The 10,295-nt window shown below is 37.2% G+C and overlaps 1 pseudogene; it reads left to right on the forward strand.

The window, feature by feature from the left end:
- Positions 1 to 3,043: 3,043 nt before the first annotated feature.
- LOC114637734 overlaps positions 3,044 to 10,295 on the forward strand; it is a 109,560-nt pseudogene continuing 102,308 nt past the window's right edge.

Raw genomic sequence — 10,295 nt, forward strand, 5'->3', positions numbered from 1 at the left:
TTAAACACTGTCAATACTAGTAGCCACATTTATTGAAAATAGTACTAAAATTTGCATTTGTATTCTTTCAGGTCTTTAAAATACCATTCCATGCTCTCCTGGTTTTCTTCTATAGGTAAGTATTTATTACTACTGTATGGTATTATAATGTCACTTACCTCTTTTGGTGGTAAGGGATAGGACAAGAAAAATGGAATAAACTTGCAGACTGTTAGAGCACTGAGATGTGAGAATAGCTAGGTACATCTGGGAATTGGGGAAGCCAATCTCTGACAGACTTTCCTAGGAAATGCTAGATTAGAATCCTATGACCTTGTAGTAATCAAGAGTCCCAGTGTCTGAACACTACATATAGCTATGTAAACTTTGACTAGTATAAAAAGATTTGATGTAACACGTGATAGTGTAAGAGTAAAAATTAAAAACAACTTGGCAAAGACCACAGGACGGCTTGCTGAGCTTGCTGAGAATAGCCATAATAAAAATATCAAGCCCCTTTAGGGATGAGGTGACCAGAAATGTAGAAACAACCAAAAACATATCTTGACCAGTCTAAACATGCCCAAGTGAGTAATGGGCCACTTGGTGTTTATCTTAGGTCTGAGGTTTCATGGTCAAAAATAGTGGGCCATCCAGCCTGTCAAAATGATTGCTTACACAAAGTGCTGATGTTTGAAATATCCAATTATATGTAACTGTGCCAGAATTTCCCGCTTTTCCCTTCGCCCTTGTGCCTCCCCCTATAAAAGTTCTAAACTTCCTGGGGTCTTCATTGAAATTTCTCTCCCCTGCGTGGGATCAGTTTCAATCCAAGGGCCCTTGTTAGTAAACTGCCTTTTGCCAATTGCATCAAGTCAGTCTCTCGTGTCTCCTTGGGTGCGTGCTGATCGGGACTTGAGTTGGGGGTCCTCTTTCTGGGTCCTTACATTTGGGGGCTCATCCTGGATTTGCGCGACCACCCAGGACACCCGAAGGCCCCTTGGAGGCAGGTCTGTATGAATGGGAATGGTATGTGTCTGAGTGCAGCACTGCTGTCTTTACTGTTTCTGTATGTCTCTGTATTTTGGTTTCAGGCAGCTTTTGCTGCTTCTGTATTTTGGTTTCTGTATTGCAGCTGTCACTATAGACCGTAAGGTCTTAGTTGACTGTGAGAGCAGACGCGCCTGGAACCCACAAGCTGTGGCCCTGGGGGGATACCTCAAGGGTGGAAGGGAGTCTGGGAAGCCAGACTGCCCTGTTTCTGAATGGAGGAGACGGAGTGCTCCTTCTCTGGGGGAAGACGTGGAATCCTTCCCCATCTGAAGTTGTGTTCGGCTGGTTTTATAAAACCAGACGCGGGAGAGTGAGAGTGTGTCTGACTGCATTAGTCTTGTGTGTGTGTTTGCATTTTTTTTTGTAAGTTTTTGTTGAGTTTTGACATAGGACAGACTGACAGAGTATGACAATATCACTATCTTTGACTTTAGACCATTGAACTGACGGTAGGGTGAGAGGGCAGAAAAAAGGAAAAAAAAAAACCAAGCAGAGATCTGTAACTTGAGTCTGGGGTTGGGCTACGTGGCTGGTCTGGGCGCTGCGTGCAGGAAGAGGGTACATGTGTGCGAGCATGGGCTCAGGGGCGGCTAGACCAGCCCCGCACAGGCCAGAGGGAGAGGAACAAACCCTCGGGCCCCTGGTCTGGGTCTGAGGTCCTGGACACACAGAGAGTGTCAGAGAGTGTTGGGCATGCCTTGGGAAGGTAGCAGGCTCCAGTCTGTGGTCCCGGCCAAGATTGCACTGACGGCCATGAGGTGGCGCTGGTGGACCACGGGCGACACTATCTGGAAAACAATAGGCGGAGTCTGAGGCCCGGAGGTGCAGGATGGCAGCGGCGAGGCCAGATCTGGTGAGACACTGGTAAGATTTGCTGAAAAAAAGACAGGCCAGCTTTGAGTTTGAGAGAGAGTGGAGTGCAATTTTCAAAACACGGGGTGGCAGAACTGAGAGACTTTCCAACAAGCCACGATGGCGGCCGGGAGACTACATCTCCCAGTATGCAACGGGGCGAAGTTCCTATTTGTTACTTCCTGAAACTCTTTCAGGCTCTGAGATTGCCTCCTCTCACACCTAGCTTTCCCAAAATAATGCTCAGAGTGATTGAAAAAATAGAGACAGCAGCAGATAGGTGCAGTTTTGTTAGAGTGTGTGTGGGGACATCATGTGGTCGCCCAAGTGAGAAAGTTAAGTCTCACAAACAAGACGCAGGGGGCGGGGCTAGAGCCACTTTCTCTCCCCCCCACCCCCACCCGCCAGCGAACTGGGAACTTCGTTGGGAGGGAGCCGCTGGATAAGAAAGTGCAGCTGGCCAGTGGAGAATACCTACAGGGAAACATAGGCTTTAACACAAGTCATTGCACTTAGAACTATTACTAACTGAAATACCATTTGCTTGTTAACAGTGTATCTTTAACAACAGAAAGAAACTTCTTTTTTATAGTCTCTGCTTCAGACAAGATTTACCTCTTTCTCCAGGGTTAGAGGCCAGTCATGACCACTTATAGACATGTTTGAGGAAAATGTTTTATTGTAGAGATGAGAGAAGACAACTATGGACATCTACAAACATCCAAGCCTCAGCTGTGTTTTTTTTTACTCTGCCATTGTTGAAATGTTTTTAAGTTACAATGCTGTGCTTGTTTGAGAAATCACATACTGTACTATATCTCTGATGTTATCTCCTTATACACTGCTTTGAAATTCTTTCTGAATTGTTTGTTTATATTGTATGCCTATGAAAATTTTACTTACATGTACATCTGTGAATTTTATGACAGAGAAGGTTGCAGATTAACTAAAACCAGTGTTACAGGATGCCATGAACCACCCTTAAGTGTGAATATTATAACTGAGCCAGGGTCCTTACAATAGTAATAACTAGAAGGTTCAAAAGTGTAGAATAATGTCTATTCAGAAATAGGTGTGTATTTGAGAAAATGTCAGTTCTAAGTTTTAAAGTAGATTCTGTAGTATTCATGGTAAATTCATGGGGGAAGCATGTAAAACCATGGGTACACCGGTGAACATTCATTTTCAGACAGGTTGGTACTTCAGCACAAGGGTCAGGATCAAGGGAGAGCCACTGATGACTCTTTTTTCCTAGCATTGTACAGAGCCTGTTTATCAGTTTGTATGCTACACCAGCATATCCAAGACCTATTGACACACTGAGCAGTCTTTTGCCTTCTCAGATTCTTCTTTAGGAATGTATAAAACCAAGTGATATTTTCTTGTATTTTTAAAATAGTTTATTAAGTGTATTATCATATTGAAGTGTTTCTTGAGATATTTGTATTTCTTGAATTGAAGAATTATGTTTCTTGTAATTTTAGAATACTTCCCTTTCTAGTATCCTTATTTGACAGATTGAAAATATTCTGTGTCTTACATGCTCTATGTAAGTACTGCTGCACTGTGATAAGTTAGTTTGAATATTTTGCACATCCTTGTCTCTCTTCTGAAAACAATTGATGACAGCTGTCTTTAATTTTTGTAAAGATAGGTTTAAGATAAATTGGCTATTATTTTCATTAGACTAAGGGATATTCCTTCTGTTCTCACAATCTACAGTGATCCTCTGTGATATTTTGTCCCAGGCATATTGACATGATTGTGAGCATTTCTCTCACTGTTCATATTTTGAGCTTTGTCTTGTCTAGCTTGTGCCTGTTGAAATAGTCTTGCATCTCTGGCATGAAATCAAGTTGAGTTCACTTTCTCCATCCATTAGAGAAAAACTTCTTTCAATGTACGCTGGTGCATATTGACTGTTACTTTTTTCTTTGTACATTTGAGAATTTAGTGGTGAATCTGTTTAGTCCTCTACAATGTTTGGAAAAAAAACACTGAGTGCCTGTGTGTCAGCACTTTGTTATTGTCTGGCCTAGTGTTATGACATTGAAAGCTTACTTGTTCACTTGTTTCTAGGAAATTATCATTGTCCTCATCAATTCTCATTAATTTTATATGATTTTCCACAGCAGTCTAACCATCTGCTATTTTCCATAGTCTATCTAAACTTCTGATGCAGGGTCATAGAAAGAAACTGTTCATGTACCTTTTAAATACCAAGAGAAATATTTGACATGTGAGAAATATAAGATGAATATAATACTTAAAACATGCTGCGTATTTGCTGATACCATGGACATGAGCATTTTTCACAGTAATGATATCTCAACATTCAGAATGAGTTCTTATGTTTTATTTGTAAACACATGTATGTATATGTATGTATGTGTATGTATGGGTATTTATGCCAGAAAACCTATACCATTATTTCTTACTTCCATGAGGAACTACAACATATTTATCAGATAGAACCTTTGTATTCCAAGACAACAGGACACAAATGGAGAAGACATGCATTGTACCAGATAAAGTGGAATTTCATCAAAGGCTCAAATATTGTATTCTAGTGTGATTACTAATGAAACTCCATTCAAATTTAGAAATCAGTCTTAGCACCCACTAGCTATTTGTCTTGGAATCTAGTCCCAGGAAGATAAGTTTTCAGTAATTATCCTGAATATTAGTGTTCTACAGCAGGTATACATGTGTTTGTTCTATGTTTGTGCCTGGTAATTTCTGAGGTTAGAAATAGTCCTCGGGTTAGACTCATATCAGGACACAAATCATTGCATGCTGTCATGTCTGTAGAAACGTTGTCAAGGTACCTGGTATCATTTTGCTTTTAATGATTTTTTAAAATGTGGTTTAGCATTTTCTGTAATAGAGTCATATTTATTTCATCTTTGAATTGTTCAATCCTTGATGTGAAATTTCAGAAATTCCAATCTTTGTTTCTTACACAGCACCTAAAAGAAGAACAACAAAAAGAATGAGTGCTTCTCTGGTAAACCCTCCACAGGTCAGTGTTCTGTCCTCATTTTTTAAAAAATCCCATTTTTTTATTCAATCTGTTCAAATGACTAATTATCTATCTGTGAAATGTTATCTAAGGGCTTCTTTTCTATGATCTTCATTTTTCTCTGTGATAATGAAAATGAAATATTTTATTTTTTTATGTATATGACATCTTCATATTTCTGCTGGATTTTATACTGTGAGGACATAAAATTCCCATGGACTGGAGACCTGCTGGTCTCGAATAGTATCTATTAAAAATGATTCTCAAGAATATATTGATGGGTATTTTCTACATTTGGTAAAGTTCTATCCTTTTATATTAGTGTGGTAGTAAGGTCTCTTGTGTCACCTCAATTGTATTTTATGGATGGTCAGATTTCCAGACACAACCTTTTTTATTAATTAGGATATAGAAATGTGTTGAAATTTGCATCACTAAGCAATATATGAAAGAGTAGAATTTGTAGAAGAGTAAAATTATAAGGGACCCAATGTGTTGAATCCTAATAGTAAATGTATCAGCTCTCTAGAGGCTCAGATGATGGAGGGAAATTGTCTTTCTTTTGCCAATGATGTGATTGTGAGCTGAGGCAGATTTCAGTATTCTGACAACTCTTTCTGACATTTTATATTACACAGTAATCATTGAAGTGTTGACACCTGAAATCTGTTAGTCTCTCAAGAGATACTGCCACTGTGGTAAATTCTCAGTATAGAAATGTCTATTTTCCTTTCTTTTTGGTTCCCATCTTTAGAAGTAGTGTAAGTCCTGTGGTCTTGACCTTCTCATTTCACCACATGAAAGACATTAGTGAGAATTTTCTACAGGACATCGCCTAAGTGCTGTGTACAAACCATCAATTTTCAAACATAAAATTAATGTTCTTCCTAATTTTTTGTGTTCGATTCTTTAGAAGGTAGAAGGCTTCATAGAACCTATGTTATTTTTCTTCATCCATAGTATGCATTACATAACTGAAGGGTTGTGGCAATATTTCTATCTTTCATTACAATACAATTTTTAAGTATATAAGTGTTCATCTGAATGTTTTTATGTACAATGAATGATACGTTATGCCCCTAAAACCCAGAGTGCAGCACCATAACCTGCTGACTGAAGTCAGACATAGTAGTTAGCTACAATATGTTTAGAAAGAATTAAATTGTGTTTCTATGGAAAAGCAGCAAGTACCTTTACTTCTTAGTCATTTTTTCATGCCCCAGGTTTACATTTTTGAGGCTCATTTGTAATAGACATAGTATAAAACCAGTTTATAGTTTTCATAAACAATGGAAGAATTATAGATCATACTTCTTTATGCAAGCTACAATTTTGATACACAAGTGGTGAAATTCTGAAATAAGTTAAGTAAGGTTAAAATTAGGAGATTGAAAATTTAAATTGTTAATATTATGAGGAATAATTATTAAATACTCATGAAGAATTAGTATAATTCTCCTTCAATTTGAAAACAAAATTTGATCAAAGAAAATGATTCTATTTCAGTGGAATGCAGTGCTGTTTAGGCCACTTGTTCATACATATATATCTAATCAATCTGTAATCAAAGACCATATGGAACTTATAAAATTGTTATTATATGTATTGATTATGCCAACTTATATGAAATGTTAAATAATTTTAATGTTTTGAAATACTGGATTTTCTACTTTATAGTGTTGAGTATATTCTCATTAAATAACTTCTTAAAGCATTTCAGTGTCTGTGTCGTATGGAATGTTGGATGTATGTCCTGATGCTGCACTTTTATTGTCTTTAAGAAAAAACTCTGACATTTAGTTCATCCATTAATTCTGCATTTCTTATTCTACCAGTTTGTTCTAGAAAGGATGTAACATTCTACTTAGGCCTCCAAATGTTAAATAGATATGTTGTAATCCAGACAAGTGAGATGCAGCTGCACACAGGAATAAGCAAGTGTCCATATTTCAGGAATCTGTGCATTGTAAAATTTGAAAGCATGTTTCTTGTCATCATAATTTGGTAATTTATGATGTGGCACTGGGATTCTATTTGATATCAATGCATATTTCATAAATTTATATTACTGAATCTTGATGTCAAATGTAGATGTTATATTCTGTAAATGACTTCTGCTTTTGAAGTAATTATATCATGCACTCTCAGAGAAATAGAAATACAAGGAAGTCTGAGTGTTTTACAAAGTATTTTTTATTAAAGTTAAAGTTCATCATTTTTCAATATATGTTGATTACCTTTGCCTGAATGTATGCCTATGTGCTGTGTATTCCTCCTCCCAGTAGTGTTCAGAAGAGATCATTGGATTTTAAAGAACTAGTTTTAACAGTCCATTGTGCAGTGCATTGTGGGTGCTGAGAAACAAATATCATAACAGAGGACTTTAGATATTCTACAAATCTAACTGCACACCAAATTTTCAACTGTAGTGATGGTGGCCAGTCTTTCATTTACTGCTAAGGTCTCAGTAAACCTAAGAAAGTTCATGAAGGTGAGAGCCTTTCTAAATGTGAGCATTATATTAAGTCATTGTATAGATTGTCTGTGGAAGAACAGCAATTCATAACCTCAGACACTTCTCCAGTATTTTCTTCTATCATTTGTATCACATAGTATATCTTAATTCTTTTTAACAAAGGAAAGATTTTGTTCCAGTAGCAAATAGGTAATTTTCCATTTCAGGGTCCATTAACCTTTAAGGATGTGGCTGTGGACTTCTCACTGGAGGAATGGGGATGTCTCAATTTTGCTCAGAAGACATTGTACATGGATGTGATGTTGGAGAATTACAACAATCTATTGTTTGTGGGTAAGAATGCACTTCTTCATGACTTCCTGACTTTCTTTGAATATTCTCATTTTGTGTTTATGCAGACTCTCTGAAGTGCCTAGAGACCCCCAAAAGAGGGAAAATCATAATCTTTCTGGTTGAAATTGTAATGTTTTATTGTGTTTTCTTTACATTTCTCTGTCTGCTTTCTTTGGAATATTAATCAGTGCAATATTCTCCGAGATCTCTCCTTACCACTAATCTAGCTTGATTCAAGTTTTTCATGTTGAAAAAAATTAAATATTCAGAACAAGGAATTATATTTCTATACATAAAATACTTGCAGTATTTTAATCTTACATTGCTTTAAAATGTTCTCTATATTTATGATTTTAAAAACTGCAAAAGGTTTCAAGTGTATAGAGAGCTGTTGTTATGGAGAAGTTTTTTATTTACTTTTTGACAATTGGTCTCTCTGTTTAGTTCTGAATCATGATTATTTGTCCATTCATTTAGGATGCTGAAATAAAACTATTAACTAACTTCCATGTCAATCTCAGTTACATCATAAGTTTATACCTGACCAAAGCTACACATTTTCACTCTGAATCAAATTGTAACCATAAAGTTAGAGATACTTTATTCAGAGATCTACTTTTTCAAATTTCATTACAGATAGGTCACTTATTTGTCCTAGGTATTCCAAAAGACAATTTTCTTTTTTTTATTGGTTATTTTATTTATTTACATTTCAAATGTTTTCCCCCTTCCAGGTTCCTCCTCTGTAAACCCCCTCCCTTTGCTCCCTTACCCCTATTCTATGGGAGTGCTCCTTCACCCACCCTGCAATGCCCTCTCACTGCACTAGGATTCCCCTATGCTGGGGCACCAAGCCTTCACAGGACCAAGGGCCCCCACTCTCATTGATGTCCCGTATGGCAATCCTCTGCTTCATATGTAGCTGGTGACATGAGTCCCTCTATGTGTACTCTTTGCTTGGTGATTTTGTCTTTGGGACGTCTGATTTATTGATATGTTTGTTCTTCATATGGGGTTGCAAACCCATTCAGCTCCTTCAATCCTTCCCGTAACTCTCCTATTGGGGACCCATGCTCAGTTTGATTGTTGGCTGCAAGCATCCATTTATGTTGTTCAGGTGCTGGCAGAGCTTCACAGGAGACAGCAATATCAGGCTCCTGTTAGCAAACACTTAATGGTATCAGCAATACTGTCTTTGTTTCTTGTCTGCATGTGGAATAGATCCCCAGGTGGACCAATGTCTGAATGGTCTACCCTTCAGTTTTTGATTCACTCATTGCCCTTGTATTTCCTTTACGCGGGAGCAATTATGTGTTAGTATTTTTGAGGTGGGTAGGTGGTACAATATTATCATAAGCTTTAGAAGGCAATTATCACTTCCTATCATTTGATATAAGTCAGATTTGAGGTTCTTCTAAGGATCCATGTAATGAGAAAAAAAAAACTGTCTTGAGAGCACTAGTCCATGAGAATGTATATTTTACCTAAAACTTCTGCAAACACTGGTTATTGAATCACTTCACAGTCATGTAAGTAATCCCTGTCGTCCCTAATTGCACTTTTTTTCAGAAAATCATCGCATATGTGGAATGTATGGGAAGGTCTTGGATCAAGACACACAGTACATTGTCCATGAGCATGTGAATATCCAAGAAAAGTCTTCTAAATGCAATGAACTTGACAGTATGATTCATGAATCTACCCAAAGTACACCTCATAAAGCTAACCACAGAGATCCATCTCTTCAATCCTCAAACCTAAAAATACCTAGAACTGGGAACAGTGAAGAAGTTTGCAAGTATAAAGAATGTGCAAATAGTTTAAGTATGTGTTCAATCATTAGTCTCAATCAAGGAATCCACATAGGAAAGAAAGAACCCAATAGGAATACAGAATTTGATAAGGTTTTTCTCTCTAAACATAAACCATTGGTAAAACAAAATAATAGTGGAGTGAATCCTTACATATGTAGTGAACCTGACAAAAACTTTACCCAGAGAGACAATCTTAAAAATAAGCAGAGTGTTTATCCAGGAAAGAAACTTCACAAATGTAGTGAATGTGAAAAATGTTTTACAGAAAAGTTCAATCTTAGCATGCATCAGAGAATTCATACAGGAGAGAAACCTTACAAATGCAGTGAATGTGGCAAATGTTTTGCCCTAAAATCCCATCTTAGTACTCATCAGAGAATCCATACAGGAGAGAAACCTTACAAATGTAGAGAATGTGACAGATGCTTTACTGTAAAAGGCAGTCTAAGAAGGCATCAGATAATTCATACAGGAGAGAAACCTTACAAATGTAGTGAATGTGACAAATGCTTTACCCGACCATCTTATCTTAGTGATCATCAGAAAATTCACACAGGAGAGAATCCTTACAAATGTAGTGAGTGTTACAAATGCTTTACTGAAAAAGGCAGTCTGAGAACTCATCAGAGAATTCATAGAGGAGAGAAACCTTACAAATGTAGTGAATGTGACAAATCCTTTGTCCGACCATCACATCTTAGTGTTCATCAGAAAACTCACTCTGGAGATAAACCTTACAAATGTAGTGAGTGTGACAAATGCTTTA

This window comes from Grammomys surdaster, unplaced genomic scaffold (assembly GCF_004785775.1).
Source record: "Grammomys surdaster isolate TR1022 unplaced genomic scaffold, NIH_TR_1.0 125408, whole genome shotgun sequence".
NCBI lineage: Eukaryota > Metazoa > Chordata > Mammalia > Rodentia > Muridae > Grammomys > Grammomys surdaster.